Raw genomic sequence first — 17,834 nt, forward strand, 5'->3', positions numbered from 1 at the left:
CCCTTATTTCACATGATGTACTCTGCATAGCAGTTAAATAAGCAGGGTGACAGTATACAGCCTTGTCATATTCTTTTCTCAATTTTCAACCAGTCCACTGTTCCATGTCCAGGTTTAACTGTTGCTGCTTGATGTGCATACAGATTTATCAGGAGACAGGTAAGGTGATATGGTATTCCCATATCGTTAAGAATTTTCCATAGTTCGTTGTGGTCCACACAGTCCAAAGGCTTTCACATTGTCAGTGAAGCAGAAGTAGATGTTTTCCTGGAATTCCTTTGCTTTTTCTATGATCCAACAGATGTTGGCAATTTGATCTCTAGTTCCTCTGTCTTTTCTAAATCCAGCTTGTACATCTGATGTAAGCAGTAGGTTTTATCAAATACTTATCAAAATGAGAAGGGTTCCCTCTCTTCCTGGTTTGCTGAGTTTTTATCATGAATGAATGTTGTATTTGGTCAAATACTTTTTGAGTCCATTGATATCATACTGATTTTTCTTTGTTAACCAGTTGGTGAATTGTTGGATGACACTGATTTTTAAGTATTGTACCAGCTTTACATATGCAGAATACCTCCCACTTAATTATGGTGTATAGTTTTCCTGTGCATTTCTGTGTTTAATTTGTTCATACTTTCTGGAGAATTTTTTTTATCTCTGTTTATGAGAGCTATTGGTCTCTAGTTTTCTGGTTTTGTACTTTGTCTGGTTTTAGTCTGAGTAATGCTGGCCACATAAAATGAGCTGGAAAGTGTTCCTCCTCTCGTATTTTTCTGAAAGAGGTGGTATAAAAATTCCTCTCAGTTCTTTAAGTGATTGATAGAATTCTCCAATGAAACCTTTTGGGCCTGGAAATTTCTCTTTTTAAATTAGAGATTTAATTTATTTAATAGTTTTCCAATTCTTCACATTGGCTCTTTTATCTTGGTTGAGTTTTGATAGTTAGTAGTTTTCAAGGGATTCATCTATTCTCAGTTTGAGAATTTATGTGTGAAGTTCTTCCCTTATATCTTTTTAATGGCTGCAGGATATGTTTCATTTCTTATGTTAATTTGTGTCTTCTTTAAAAATCTCTGCCAGTCTTACTAGAGATGTATCAACTCTATTGACTTTCTTAATCCCAGTAAAGGTTTAATTTAACTGGTTTCTCCTCTTTACTTCCTCCTACTAGATTTGGATTTATTTTGCTCTTTTTGGGGGGGATGGTGATGGTTAGGGTAAAAACTTAGATTATTGACTTGATACGTTTCCTCTTTTCTAACATAAGCATTTAAAGCTATTAATTTCTCTCTCAGCACTGCTATACAATGTCTCAAAATTTTTTGAATGTTTTATTTTCATTGTTGTGTAAATTTTTATATCCTTTCGGACTGCCTATTTAACCAATAGAAAAGACTTACCCATTTGGAGATTTTCCTGTTCTGTTATTGATATCTAGTTTGATTCTATAGTGGACATAGAACATGCTCTATGATTTTTACTTGCTCTAGACAAATTGTTCTTCATTCTCTAAGTTCCTGGGGGAAGCTAATATTATTACTGTTAGAGCTTTCTTCTTTTCTAATATTTGTATTTGTGCTATAAATTTCCCTTTCGTACTTCTTTTGCCTCATAGCAAATTTTTTTGATCAGTTATATTTCATTTTCATCAGTTCAAAATATTTTAATTTCTGTGGAGCTTGAGAAGAATGTGTTTTTCTGTTGTTGGGTAGAATATCTATAAATGTCAGTTAAGTCAAGTTGATTAATGATATTGAGTTCACCTATATCCTTGCTGATATTGAGTTCAACTATATCCTTTCAACTGTCTTGCTTTCTTGATCTTTCAGTTACTTAAAGAGGGATGCTAAAGTCTCCAACGCTAACAGTGGATCTGTCTGTTTCTTCTTAAAGCTCTGTCCGTTTTTGCCTTGTATGTTTTGATGCTCTGTTTTTAGCTTCATGCACCTTACACATTGTTTTCTCTTCTTAGAGAATTGACCCCTTTATTATTATGTAATGTTCCTCTTTATTTCTCATAGTCTTCCCTTTCCTGAAGTCTGCTTTATCTGTAACAAAATCGCTATCACATCTATCTTTTGATTAGTGTTAACACTGAATACCTTTACTGTCCACTTACTGTTAACCAATCTATATATTTATGCTTAAAGTGAGTTTCCTGTACACAGCATAGTTGGGTCTTGTATTTCCATCCACTCAGTTTGTCTTTTCAGTAGTATGTTTAGATCATTCACGTATAAAGTGGTTATTGATTTAGTTGGATTAATTGCTATTGTGTTTATAACTATTTTCTTTTTTTTATATTTGTTCTTTTCCACATTCTTTTTGCCTTTTCTGTTTTTAATTGAGCTTTTTATGTGATTCTATTTTATCTCCTCTCATAGCTTGTCAATTATACTTCTTTTCTAAAAATTTGTAATGGTTTCCTTATCATTTTAAATAAACATTTTAAACTAATCAAACTCCACCTTCAAATGATGCCCTGTATTGCTCCACTTGTAGTGCAAGTACTTTTTAACAGGATATTCCTAATTCCTCCCTTGTAGACCTCATCTGTTGTAATTATGCAGTACCTTGTTACCCATATTACTTGAAACAAATTAATTTTTAGATTAATTGAAAATTACAAACATAAAAGATTTTATTTACCTTTATTCCTTTTCCAGTAACCTTCCTATTTATTCTGAAGTATGTTTTTATTTTTATTTTATTCTTTTATATACATACATGCTGCTAAGTCACTTCAGTCATGTCCGACTCTGCGCGACCCCATAGACGGCAGCCCACCAGGCTCCCCCGTCCCTGGGATTCTCCAAGCAAGAACACTGGAGTGGGTTGCCATTTCCTTAAAGATCCTGCATGCTGAAACTTAGTCCCGGAGCAGCCAAATAAATAAATATATGTATGTGCATTACGCACACAAAGTTTCAGCATGCAGGATCTTTAGCTGCAGCATGTGGGATCTAGTTCCCTAACCAGGGATCCAACCCTGGCCCCCTGCATTGGGAGTGCAGAGACTTAGCCACTGGACCACCAAGGAAGTCTATTTTTATTTTTAAAGATTTTATTGACGTATAATTGATTTACAATATTATATTAATTTGAGATACACAACACAGTGATTCAGTATTTTTATAGATTATACTCCATTTAAAGTTATTACAAATATTGACTGTATTCCCTATGCTATATAATATGTTCTTGTAATTTATTTACTTTATACATAGTAATTTATGCCTCTTAATCCACTATTTTACCCCTCCTTCTTTCCCTCTCACTGGTAACCACTACTTTGATCAGTTTGATCTCTATATTTATGAATCTGTTTCTATTTTGTTATATATATTCTTTGTTTTATTCTTTAGATTCCACATATAAGTGATAACACACAGTATTTTTCTTTCTCTGAGTGGCTTATTGCACTTAACATAAGACTCTCCAGGTCCATCCATGTTGCTGCAAATGGCAGGATTTCATTATTTTTTTTATGGCTGATTTATATTTCATTGTGAGTGTGTCTATATATATATATATATGTTCAGTTCAGTTCAGTCACTCAGTCATGTCTGACTCTTTGCGACCCCATGAGCTGCAGCACGCCAGGCCTCCCTGTCCAACACCCACTCCCGGAGCCCACCCAAACTCATGACCATTGAGTTGGTGAGTGAGAGGTCCCAGATTCAAATGCCGGACGAGCACCCGAGATGAAAGGTTGTTGCTGAACCACGAAAAGTCACCGAGATTCTTGGCCTCCAGAGGAGAAGAATTCAATCTGGGGTCAGAGGCAAGGCCCGATCGCTCAGAGCTTTTGTGTAATAAAGTTTTATTAAAGTATAAAGGAGATAGAGAAAGCTTCTGACATAGGCATCAGAAGGGGGGAGAAAGAGTACCCCCTTGCTAGTGTTAGCAGTGGAGTTATATACTCTCCAATTAGTTATTACACTGAATCAAAAGAATGTCTAGAGGTTGTAAAGACCTCACTAGACCTACTCCCATAATTTACATTTTTAAGAAAACAGGATTAGCCAGAAGGTTTTTTCCAGAGACTGTCCTCAAGCAGGATACATTATTGTTACATAATCCTAAGGAATGTAGAGGGGAAAAAAAAGTTTGTCCTTTCTTTCTCTTTGAGAGCCATCCAACCATCTCATTCTCTGTCGTCCCCTTCTCCTCCTGCCCCCAATCCTTCCCAGCATCAGGGTCTTTTCAAATGAGTCAGCTCTTTGCATCAGGTGGCCAAAGTATTGGAGTTTCAGCTTCAACATCATACCTTCCAATGAACACCCAGGACTGATCTCCTTTAGGATGGACTGGTTGGATCTCCTTGCAGTCCAAGGGACTCTCAAGAGTCTTCTCCAACACCACAGTTCAAAAGCATCGATTCTTCGGTGCTCAGCTTTCTTTATAGTCCAACTCTCCCATCCATGCATGACTACTGAAAAAACCATAGCCTTGACTAGACGGACCTTTGTTGGCAAAGTAATGTCTCTGCTTTTTAATATGCTGTCTAGATTGGTCATAACTTTCCTTCCAAGGAGTAAGCGTCTTTTAATTTCATGGCTGCAATCACCATCTGCAGTGATTTTGGAGCCCCAAAAAATAAAGTCTGACACTGTTTGCACTGTTTCCCCATCTATTTCCCATGAAGTGATGGGACCAGATGCCATGATCTTAGTTTTCTGAATGTTGAGTTTTAAGCCAACTTTTTCATTCTCCTCTTTCACTTTCATCAAGAGGCTCTTTAGTTCCTCTTTGCTTTCTGCCATAAGGGTGGTGTCATCTGCATATCTGAGGTTATTGATATTTCTCCCGGTAATCTTGCTTGTGCTTCCTCCAGCCCAGTGTTTCTCATGATGTACTCTGCATATGAGTTAAATATGTATGTATATATCCATTCATCTGTTGGTAGACACTTAGCTTCCATATCTTCACTATTATAAATAATTCTGTTATGAACATTGGGGTGTATGTATGTATCTTCTTGAATTATTTTCTTTAGTTGTATATCCAAGAGTGGAATTGCTGAATCTTATGGTAGTTCAATTTTAGTTTTTTGAGGAACCTCCACACTGTTTTCCATAGTGGCTCTACCAATTTACATTCCAACTGGAAATGTGCTAGGGCTCCCTTTACTCCACATCCTCGCCAATATTTGTTATTTGTAAATGTTTTGATAATAGTCATTCTGAAAACTGTGACGTGGTATCTCATTATGGTTTTGATTTGTAGTTCTCTGATGATTAGCAATGTTGAATATCTTTTCATGTGCCCATTAACCACCTGTATGTTTTCTTTGGAAAACTGTCTATTCATGTTTTCTGCCCATTTTTTAATCAGGTTGCTTGGTTTTTATTTTGTTTTTGGTTTTGTTTTTTTGATATTGAATTGTATGAGCTGTTTATATATTGGGGGTTATTGTTGTTTAGTCCCTAAGTTGTGTCTGACTCTTTTGCAACTCCATGGACTATAGCCCTGCAGTCTCCTCTGTCCAGGGAATTTCCCAGGCAAGAATACTAGAGAGGCTTGCCATTTCCTTCTCCAGGGGATCTTCGACATCCAGCAATTGAACCATGTCTTGTGCATTGGCAGGTGGGTTCTTTACCACTAAGTCACCAGGGAGGCCCATATTTAGGGTGTTAACCCCTGTTGGTAATACCATTTGTGAATATTTTCTCCCATTCAGCAGATTGTCTTTTCATTATGTTGATAGTTTCATTGGCTATACAAAACTTTTTAAGGTTAAGTAGGTCCCATTTGTTTGTTTTTGCTTTTGGTTCCTTTACCACCTGACCTGCCTCCTGAGAAATCTGTCTGCAGGTCAAGAAGCAACAGTTAAAACTGGACATAGAACAACAGACTGGTTCCAAACCAGGAAAGAAGTAAGTCAAGGATGTATATTGTCACCCTGCTTATTTAAGGTATATGCAGAGTACATCATGAGAAATGCTGGACTGGATGAAATAGAAGCTGGAATCAGGATTGCCAGGAGAAATACCAATAATCTCAGATATGAGGATGACACAACCCTTATGGACGATGAAAGTGAAGGAGGAGAGTGGAAAAGTTGACTTAAAACTCAACATTCAGAAAACCAAGATCATGGCATCTGGTCCCATCACTTCATGGCAAATGGATAGGAAACAGTGGAAACAGTGACAGATTTAATTTTGGAGGGCTCCAAAATCACTGCAGATGGTGACTGTAGCCATGAAATTAAAAGACACTTGCTCCTTGGAAGGAAAGTTATGACCAACCTAGACAGCATATTAAAAAGCAGAGACATTACTTTGCCAACAAAGGTCTGATTAGTCAAGGCTATGATTTTTCCAGTAGTCATGTATGGATGTGAGAGTTGGACTATAAAGAAAGCTGAGTGCCAGAGAATTGATGCTTTTGAACTGTGGTGTTGAAGAAGAGTCCCTTGGACTGCAAGGAGATCCAACCAGTCCATCATAAAGGAAATCAGTCCTGAATATTCATTGGAAGGACTGATGTTGAAGCTGAAACTCAAACACTTGGCCACCTTTTGTCAAGAACTGACTCATTGGAAAAGACCCTGATGCTGGGAAAGATCGAAGGTGGGAGGAGAAGGGGACGACAGAGGATGAGATGGCTGGATGGCATCACCGACTCGATGGACATGAGTTTGGGTAGACTCCGGGAGTTGGTGATGGACAGGGAGGCCTGGCGTGCTGCAGTCCATGGGGTCACAAAGAGTCAGACATGACTGAGCAACTGAACTGAAATGTACTGAAACTTAGGAGACAGACCCAAAAAAATATTGCTACAATTTAAGTCAAAAGTGTTCTGCCTGTGTTTTCTTCTAGGAGTTTTATGGTTCTCAGTCTTAAATTTAGGTCTTTAATCAATTTTGAATTTATTTCTGTTGAGATGGCTGGATGGCATCACTGATGCCAGAGACATGAATTTGGGCAAACTTTGTTAAGATGGTGAGGGACAGCGAGGCCTAGTGTGCTGCAGTCCATAGGGTCAAAAGAGTCGGACATGACTGGGTAACTGAACAATAAGAACAATGGTGTGAGGAAGTGTTCTAATCTCATTTTTTTTTTTCACATGTAGCTGTCATTTTCTCCGGGCATCACATAGTGAAGAGACTGCCTTTTCTTTGTTGTGTACTCTTGCCTCCTTTGTCATAGATTAATTGACCATAAGTGAATGGGTTTATTTTTGGGCTCTCTATTCTGTTCCGTTGGTCTATGTGTCTCTTTTTGTGCCAGTACCATACTGTTTTGATAACTGTAGCTTTGTAGTACACTTTGAAGTCAGGGAACATGATGCCACCAGCTTTGTTCTTTTTTCTCAAGATTGTTTTGGCAGTTCAGGGTATTTTGTGGTCATACTTATGCAGTAAGTCAGGCAAATATCACATGATACCACTTATAAGTGGACTCTCAAAAAAAAAACTACCAAAAGCTATTGTTTGTCCAGCAGTCATGTACAGATGTGAGAGTTGGACCTTAAGGAAGACTGAGCACTGAAGAATGGATGCTTTTGAATTGTGGTGCTGGAGAAGACTCTTGAGAGTCCCTTGGACAGCAAAGAGATCAAACCAGTCAATCCTAAAGGAAATCAGCCCTGAATATTCATTGGAAGGACTGATGCTGAAGCTCCAATACTTTGGCCTCCTGATAGGAAAAGCTGACTCATTGGAAAAGACCCTGATGCTGGGAAAGATTGAAGGCAGGGGGAGAAGAGGGTGACACAGGATCAGATGGTTGGATGACATTTCTGACGCAATGGACATGAGTTTGAGGAAGCTTCAAGAGGTAGTGAAGGACAGGGAAGCCTGGCATGCTGCAGTCTATGGAGTCTCAAAGAGTCGGACATGCCTTAGTGACTGAACAACAACAACAGAAGTGGAGTCACAGATGTAGAAAACAAACATGATTACCTGCGGTAAGGTGGGGAGTTATAAATTGGGAGATTGGGATTGACATATGCACATTACTAAATATGAAATAGATAACTAATATGGAACCACTTTATAGCAGAGAGAACTCTACTCAATACTCTGTAATGGCCTATATGGAAGAAGGCTCTTAAAGAAGAGTGGATATGTATATATGCATAACTGATTCTCTTTGTTGTACACTTGAAAGTAACACAACATTGTAAATCAATTATACTCCAATAAAATTTTAAAAAATAAAAGTTAGAACTTTCAAATACCAATGGGGGGACCTTATTAGCAAAACTAAGGACCCAAAGCCATACAGGCTAAACAAAACAAAGACACAAACAAAACCAGACAAAGACAAAAAGCCTTTCAAATCAAAAGCAGAACACAGAATGGCAAGAATAGGATGGATCGATTGATTGAACAAGCACGTGAAGCTCTTCCCTCATCCTGCGGACTCTTCTAAGTGCTTTATAGGTATTAACTGATTTAATCAAGCATGCCATTATCTCAATAAATGTGAATGGATTATATTCCTCAATGAAAAGATTCTTAAGTCTTAAGTTGTGTTAAGGCAGAGAGAGAGAAGTAGAGGAGGAGAGAGAGAGAAGGTAAAAGTGAGAGAGGAAAGAATACCTTAAAACAAAATGACTTAAATCTTTGAAGATACAGTTAGAACTGTACATGGAACAACAGACTGGTTCCAAATCAGGAAAGGAGTACATCAAGGCTGCATATTGTCACCCTGCTTATTTAACTTATATGCAAAATAAGTTAAATACATATGTATTTAAGTTAAATAACTTAAATACATCATGTGAAATGCAGGGCTGGATGAAGCACAAGCTGGAATCAAGGTTGCTGGGAGAAATATCAATAACCTCAGATATGCAGATGACACCACCCTTATGGCAGAAAGCGAGGAAGAACTAAAGAGCCTCTTGATGAAAGTGAAAGAGGAGAGTGAAAAAGTTGGCTTAAAACTCAACATTCAGAAAACTAAGATCATGGCATCTGGTCCCATCACTTCATGGCAAATAGATGGGGAAACAATGGAAACAGTGAGAGACTTTCTTTTGGGGGCTTCCAAAATCACTACAGGTGGTGACTGCAGCCATGAAATTAAAAGATGCTTGCTCCTTGGAAGAAAAGCTATGATCAACCTAGACAGCAAATTAAAAAGCTGAGACATTACTTTGCAAACAAAGGTCCGTGTAGTCAAAGCTATGGTTTTTCCAGTAGTCACGTATGGATGTAAGAATTGGACTATAAAGAAAGCTGAGTGCCGAAGAATTGATGCTTTCGAACTGTGGTGTTGGGGAAGACTCTTGAGAGTCCCTTGGACTGCAAGGAAAGAAAATCAGTCCTGAATATTCATTGGAAGGACTGATGTTGAAGCTGAAAGTCCAATATGTTGCCCACCTGATGTGAAGAACTGACTCATTGGAAAAGACCCTGATGCTGGGAAAATTAAAGGCAGGAGGAGAAGGGGATGACAGAGGATGAGATGGTTGGATGGAATCACCAACTCAATGGACATGAATTTGAATAAACTTCAAGAGTTGTCGATGAACAAGGAAGCTTGGCTTGCTGCAGTCCATGAGGTCAGAAAGAGTCAGACACTCTGAGCGACTGAACTGAACTTGAAGATGTAAAGGTAGGAAAGTTATAGCAAAAAAAAACAAAGCGAGAATGGCAATATTGTTATTGAACAAACTAAGATTCAAGTCAGAAAGTATTTAATGAAAGAAAAAGAACATAAACTCAAAAGCTTTTGCATGGCAAAGGAAACAGTAAACAAAATGAAAGACAACCCACAGATTGGGAGAAAATATTTGCAAATGATGTGACCGGCAAGGGATTAGTCTCCAAAATTTACAAACAACTCATGATGCTTAACAGCATTAAAGCAAACAATCCCATCAAAAAATGGGCAGAAGACCTAAATAGACCTTTCTCCAAGGAATACATACAGATGGCTAAGAGGCACATGAGAAGATCTTCAACATCACTAATTATTAGAGGAATGCAAGTAAAAACTTAAGTGACTTACCACTTCACACCAGTCAGAATGACTATCATTGAAAATCCACAAACAACAAACGCTGAAGACAGTGTGGAGAGAAGGGAACCCTCCTACACTGTTGGTGGAAATATAAATTGTTACAGCCACTATGGACAGCAGTGTAGAGGTTCCTTAAAAAACTAAGAATAGAGCTACATATGACTGTGCAATCCCACTCCTGAGCGTACGTCTGGACAAAAACGTGATCCAAAAGGATACATGCATCCCAGTGTTCATTGCAGCACTGTTTACAACAGCCAAGACATGGAAGCAAGCTAAATGTCCATTGACAGAGGAACGGATAAAGATGTGCTACATGTATACAGTGGAGTATCACTCAGCCGTTAAAATGAATGAAATAATGCCATTTGTAAGAGTTGATCAATGAATATAGTAAAGTTGCAGGATATAAAATTAACACACAGAAATCCCTTGCATTCCTATACTCCAATAATGAGAAAACAGAAAGAGAAATTAAGGAAACAATACCATTCACCATTGCATCAAAAAGAATAAAATACTTAGGAATATATCTACCTAAAGAAACAAAAGACTTATATATAGAAAACTATAAAACACTGATGAAAGAAATCAAAGAGGACACAAACAGATGGAGAAATATACCGTGTTCATGGATTGGAAGAATTAATATAGTGAAAATGAGTATACTACCCAAAGCAATCTATAGATTCAATGCAATCCCTATCAAGCTACCAATGGTATTTTTCACAGAACTAGAACAAATCATCTCACAATTTGTATGGAAATATAAGAAACCTCGAATAGCCAAAGCAATCTTGAGGAAGAAGAATGGAACTGGAGGAATCAACCTGCCTGACTTCAGGCTCTACTACAAAGCCACAGTCATCAAGACAGTATGGTACTGGCACAAAGATAGAAATATAGATCAATGGAACAAAATAGAAAGCCCAGAGATAAACCCACGCACCTATGGACACCTTATCTTCGACAAAGGAGGCAAGAATATTCAATGGAGAAAAGACAATCTCTTTAACAGGTGGTGCTGGGAAAACTGGTCAACCACTTGTAAAAGAATGAAACTAGAACATTTCCTAACACCGTACACAAAAATAAACTCAAAATGGATTAAAGATCTAAATGTAAGACCAGAAACAATAAAACTCCTAGAGGAAAACATAGGCAAAACACTCTCCGACATAAATCACAGCAGGATCCTCCATGACCCACCTCCTAGAATATTGGAAATAAAAGCAAAAATAAACAAATGGGACCTAATTAAAATTAAAAGCTTTTGCACAACAAAGGAAACTATAAACAAGGTGAAAAGACAGCCTTCAGAATGGGAGAAAATAATAGCAAATGAAGCAACAGACAAACAATTAATATCAAAAATATACAAGCAACTTCTGCAGCTGAATTCCCGAAAAATAAACGACCCAATCAAAAAATGGGCCAAAGAACTAAACAGACATTTCTCCAAAGAAGACATACAGATGGCTAACAAACACATGAAAAGATGCTCAACATCACTCATTATTAGAGAAATGCAAATCAAAACCACAATGAGGTATCATTTCACACCAGTCAGAATGGCTGCTATCCAAAAGTCTACAAGCAATAAATGCTGGAGAGGGTGTGGAGAAAAGGGAACCCTCTTACACTGTTGGTGGGAATGCAAACTAGTACAGCCACTATGGAGAACAGTGTGGAGATTCCTTAAAAAACTGGGAATAGAACTGCCATATGACCCAGCAATCCCACTGCTGGGCATATACACCGAGGAAACCAGAATTGAAAGAGACGCGTGTACCCCAATGTTCATTGCAGCACTGTTTACAATAGCCAGGACATGGAAGCAACCTAGATGTCCATCAGCAGACGAATGGATAAGGAAGCTGTGGTACATATACACAATGGAATATTACTCAGCCATTAAAAAAAATACATTTGAATCGGTTCTACTGAGATGGATGAAACTGGAGCCCATTATACAGAGTGAAGTGAGCCAGAAAGAAAAACAACAATACAGTATACTAATGCATATATATGGAATTTGAAAGATGGTAACGATAACCCTATATGCGAGACAGAATAAGAGACACAGATGCATGGAACAATTTTATGGACTCTGAGGGAGAAGGTGAGGGTGGGACGTTCTGGGAGAATAGCATTGAAACATGTATATTATCATATATGAAACAGAACACCATTCCATGTTCGATCCATGAGACAAGGGCTCAGGGCCGGGGCAATGGGATGACCCAGAAGGATGGGATGGGGAGGGAGGTGGGTGGGGGGTCCAGGAGGGGGAACACATGTAAACCCATGGCTGATTCATGTCAATGTATGGCAAAAACTATTGCAATGTTGTGAAGTGATTGGCCCCCAACTAAAATAAATAAATTTATAAAAAAAAAAAAAAAACAAACAAACAAACAAAAAAAAATAATGCCATTTGTAGCAACATGGATGGACCTAGAGATCGTCATACTGAGTGAAGTAAGTCAGAGAAGGAAAAACATCATATGGCATCCTTGATGTGTGGAATCTCAAAAGAAATGAATAAATGGACTTACAAAAAAAATTTCAGAAGAAGTTTTAGATTATTCTAATTCTGAGAAAAATGTTCTGGGCATTTTGATCAGGATTGCATTAAATTTATAGATTGCTTTGGGTGGTATGGACATTTTAACAATATTCTTCCAACCCATGAAAAAAGAATGTATTTCCATTTATTTGTATTGTCCTCGGAGAAGGCAATGGCACCCCACTCCAGTACTCTTGCCTGGAAAATCCCATGGATGGAGGAGCCTGGTAGGCTGCAGTCCATGGGGTAGCTAAGAGTCGGACACGACTGAGTGACTTCACTTTCACTTTTCACTTTCATTCATTGGAGAAGGAAATGGCAACCCACTCCAGTATTCTTGCCTGGAGAATCCCAGAGACGGCAGAGCCTGGTGGGCTGCCCTCTATGGAGTTGCACAGAGTCGAACATGACTGAGGTGACTTAGCAGTTAGCAGTTTCCTTCGTTAGTGTCTTATTGTTTTCAGGGCATACATCTTTCACCTCCTTGGTTAAACTTATTTATAGATATTTTATTCTTTTTGATGCAGTTGTAGAAGAGATTGTTTTCTTGAATTCTCTATCTGATGGTTCATTATGAGTATAAAGATGTAATGTGTTTCTGTGTACTAGTCGTGTTTCCTGCAATTTACTGAATTCATTTATTAGTTCTAATATTTTTTTTGTCTGTTTATCTAGATTTTAGAGTGGAAACTTTATATATATATATTATATCATATCATCTCTAGTTTTATTTTGATCTGAATTTTTTTACCCATATCCTTTTCCTCTCACTGAAGAACTCCTTTCAGCCTTTCTTGCAGTACAAGTTTGCTGGCAGTGAATTCCCTCAGCTCTCCGTTTGTCTGAAAAAGTCTTTATGTTCCTTTACTTTTGCAGGATAATATCACTGGATATAGAATTTTCAGTTTGTGATTTTTTTCCTTTGAGCACACAAATACTTCACTCCAGTCTTACTGGCATGGTTCTAATAAGATGTCTATGATAATCTTATGCTTTTTCCTCTATAGGTAACATTTCTTCCAAGATTTTCTTTTTCTTTGATTTTCTCCAGGTTGAATATGATATTTCTTTTCTTTCTTTTTTGTATTGAAGTATAGTTGATTTTTAACATTGCTCTACAGAAAGTGATTTTCAGTTTTATATATATATATATATTCTTTTAAATATTCATTTTCATTATGGTTTTCACAGGATAATGCATATAGTTCCCAGTGCTGTACAGTAGGGAGCCTGATTATCCATTCCATATATACTAGTTTGCATCTGCTAATCCCAAACTCCTAATGATCCCTCCCCCACTCTCCTCCCCATTGACAAGCACACGTCTGTTCTCCATGTCTGTGAGCCTGTTCTCTTTGTAGGCAAGTTCATTTGTGTCATATTTTAGATTCCATATGTAAGTGATAGAAGATAGTTCTTATTTATAGTGTGTTTGTTTTGTTTTTGTTTTATCCTGCTTGGTGTTGTTAAGTTTCTGGATCTGTGATTAATTTTGTAAAGTCCTTGACCATTATTACTTCAAATCATTCTTCTGCTTTTTTCCCTCCTTTTCCTTCTAGTATTCTAATTGTGCATATGTTGCACCTTTAGAAATTGTTCCACAGATTTTGGATTTTCTGTTCTATTTTTTTAAATTCCCTGTGAGAATTCTAACATCTATGTTATATCTGAGTCTAGTTCTAGGATTTCCTTTGTCTCTTCAGCATGAACTTTTTCTTACCTTTTGGCATCTCTTAAAACTTTTTGTTGAAACACAGACATATTGTACTGAGGAATAAGAACTGAGATAGTGGGCATTTAGTGTGAGGTTTTATTTTAGTTTGGCTAGGAGCTGAGCTGTTTCATGTCAGCTGCAGTAGGTACTAGAGGCTTCACATTCCTATTCAGACTTCTTTAGCGTCCTTTTCTAATTCTCCTTGATTTGGGCTTCTCTGTATGCTTCTCTTCAGAGAGTCTGCATCTTGCAGCTGTTTTTGTTTTTAAATGCAAATTTTTAACAGGAATGCATTTCTGTCATAATATTTTGATTCTCTCCTGTTTTCTCAAGAGTTACCTCTATACTCCTATCTAATTTAAAAGCTAGATTTTTGCCTCAGTATTCTCTCAAGCCCAGGATGCACTGTTCATAAATGAGCTTTAGGAGCATGGTGGGCCCTCTTCCCCCAGCACCCTCAGGACTGCCCACTTCACCCCCTGCAGGCCATGTAAAATGAGCCCAAGGTTTAGTAGTGCTGAGGTTTTATTTATTTTGTTTTATTTTTAATTTTTTATTTATGTTAAAATTTTATTTTATATGCAATATAATTGATTTACAATATTGTGTTAGCTTCGAGTGTAAAGCAGAGTGATTCATTTATACATATACATATACATATAGCCATTCTTTCTCAGATTCTTTTCCCATATAGGTTACTATATTGAGTACGGTTCTCTATGCTGTATAATAGGTCCTTGTTGATTATCTATTTTATATATAGTAGTGTTTATTTGTTACTCTCAAGCTCCTAATTTGTCCCTCCCACATTTTCCCTTTGGTAACCATTTTGTTTTTGACATCTGTGAGTCTGTTTCTGTTTTGTAAACAAGTTAATTTGTATCACTTTTTTAGATTCTGCATATGAGTGGTATTATATGATATTTGTCTTTGATATACTTGACTAAGTATGATGATCTCTATGTCCATCCATGTTGCTGTAAATGGCATTATTCCATTCTTTTTTATAGCTGAGTAATACTTCATTGTATATATACTAGATCTTTATCCATTCCTCTGTTGATGGACTTTCAGGTTTACTTCCATCTCTTGGCTATTGAAAACAGTGCTGCAGTGAACATAGGGATGCTTGTGTCTTTTCCAACTATGGTTTTCTCCAGATATATGCCCAGGAGCGAGATTGCTGGATTATATGGTAGTTCTAGTTTTAGTTTTGTAAGGAACCTCCATGCTGTTCTCCATGTTGATCGCACCAGTTTATATTTCCACTAAGAGTGAGGAGGGTTCTACGTTCTCCACATTCTCTCCAGCATTTATTGTTTATAGATTTTTTGATGATGGCTATTCTGACAAATGTGAGATGATACTTCACTGTAGTTTTGATTTGCATTTCTCTAATAATTAGCCAGGCTTCCCTGGTGGCTCAGTGGCAAAGAATCCACCTGCCAATGCAGGAGATGTGGGTTCAGTCCCTGAGTCAGGAATATCCCCTGGAGAAAGAAATGGCAACCCACTCCAATATGCTTGCCTGGAAAATCCCACAGACAGAGGAGCCTACAGTCCATGGGGTCCAAAAGAGTTGGCCATGACTTAGCAACTAAATAACAACAACAATAATTAGCCATGTTGAGCGTCTTTTCATGTGCTTTTTGGCCATCTGTATATATCTTCTTTGAAGAAATGTTTATTTAGATCTTCTGCCCATTCTTTGATTGGGTTGTTTGTGTTTTTTATTTAGAGCTGCATGAGCTGGTTCCATATTGGGAAATTCATCCCTTGTCAGTTGTTTTGTTTTCAAATCTTTTCTCCCATTCTGTGGGCTGTCTTTTCATTTTCTGTATGGTTTTCTTTGCTGTGAAAAAGGCTTTAAGTTAATTAGGTCTCGTTTTTTTGCTTTTGGTGTTATTTTCATTACTCGTAGGTGTGCATGTGTGCTCAGTCAGTCATGATTGACTCTGTGTGACCCCATACATTGGAACCTGCCAGGCTCCTCCGTCCATGGAATTTTCCAGGCAAGAATACTGGAGTGGGTTGCTGTTTCCCCTTCCAAGGTATCTTCCCAAAATGCATGGCTCCTCTTAGGAGGTGGATGCAAAAAAATACTGCTGTGATTTATATCAAAGAGTGTTCTGCCTATATTTTCTTCTAAGAGTTTTATAATATTCAGCCTTACATTTAGGTCTTTAATCCATTTTGAGTTTATTTTAGTATATGGTGATAGAGAATGTTCTAAGTTCATTCTTTTACATGTAGCTGTTCACTTTTCCCAGTACCACTTATGGTATATTCTTGGCTCCTTTGTCATAGATGAATTGACTGTAGGTGCATAGTTTATTTCTGGGTTTTCTATCCTATTCCTTTGATCTATATTTATGTTCTTGTGCCAGTACCATAATGTTTTGATAACTGTAGTTTTGTAGTATAATCCTAAGTCAAGGAGCCTGATGCCTCCAGCTCCACTTTTCTTTCTCAGGATTACTTTGGCTATTCAGAGTCTTTTATGTTTCCATACAAATTTTTTGTTGTAGTTCTGTGAAAAATGCCATTGGTAATTTGATAGTACTTGCATTGAATCTATAGATTGCCTTGGGTAGAACACTCATTTTGACAATATTGATTCTTCCAGTAAAGAACATGATATATCTTTCCATCTGTTTGTGTCATCCTCAATTTCTTTCATCAGTATCTTATAGTTTTCAGAGTACAGATCTTTTGCCTCCTTAGGTAGGTTTATTCCTAGGTATTTTATTCTTCTTGATTCAGTGGTAAATGGATTGTTTCTTTAATTTCTCTTTCTAATCTTTCACTGTTAGTAGTTTTTGTGTATTAATTTGATCCATACTCCACTGGCCTTATGCTGCAGGCCATTTACTCTGGTGATTAATGAGTAAGGGAAGTGTTCTCAATTTTATGATTATATCTGATTATTTTAGCGGGCCTATATCTCTAGGCTGTGACCTTCACAAATTTTTCTTGTCTTGCATAGCTGGCTTTCCCCACTTAGGTGGAATGGGTGGGCCAGAGCAGGCTTGGGTGGGAAGAATGTCCTTCCCTAGCTGGGGTAAGGTGTTAGTAAGCTCTTTCCTCTGGAGAACAGTCCTTTGTATGGAAGATGCTCTGGACATGTTACATAGTGACCACTCTTTTCCCTCTTCCTAAATGAGTAGCAAGGGGATCATTTTTGGATTTTCACCATGACACCCTATAAGGTTCCTGTGTCCTGGTCACCCTAATATTGTAGCCCCAGGAGTATCTCACTCTCAGGCTTTTCCACACTTAGCCTCCCTGCAATTCTAGTATCTTCTGTCCAGGTAAGCAAATCTCAGCTGTGACCCCCTGGAGCTACCTGTCTTGCCAGATTTTGAAGTTGCAGTTTGCCCTATGACCTCAGTTCTCTGGTGAATAGTGAAAAGTTATTGATTTTCAATTTGTTCAGCTTGTTCTTGTTATAAGAACAGGAATGAGAATTTCTAGGCTCTTTATGTCAGAGATGAAACCGGATGTATTCTCTGTATGTAATTTTAGTTCTTTCAAATTTGCAAGATTTGTTCTTCAGCACAGAATCAGA

General features: G+C 37.6%; 1 protein-coding gene across 15 annotated transcripts in view; it reads left to right on the top strand.

Moving 5' to 3' along the window:
• The window catches only part of LRRC28 (leucine rich repeat containing 28), a 195,197-nt gene that overhangs the window by 168,837 nt on the left and 8,526 nt on the right, over nt 1–17,834 (top strand). The gene's annotated exons all lie outside the window — the stretch shown is intronic.

Source organism: Giraffa tippelskirchi, chromosome 12 (assembly GCF_054371585.1).
Source record: "Giraffa tippelskirchi isolate mGirTip1 chromosome 12, T2T-mGirTip1v1.2.pri, whole genome shotgun sequence".
Classification (NCBI taxonomy): Eukaryota; Metazoa; Chordata; class Mammalia; order Artiodactyla; family Giraffidae; genus Giraffa; species Giraffa tippelskirchi.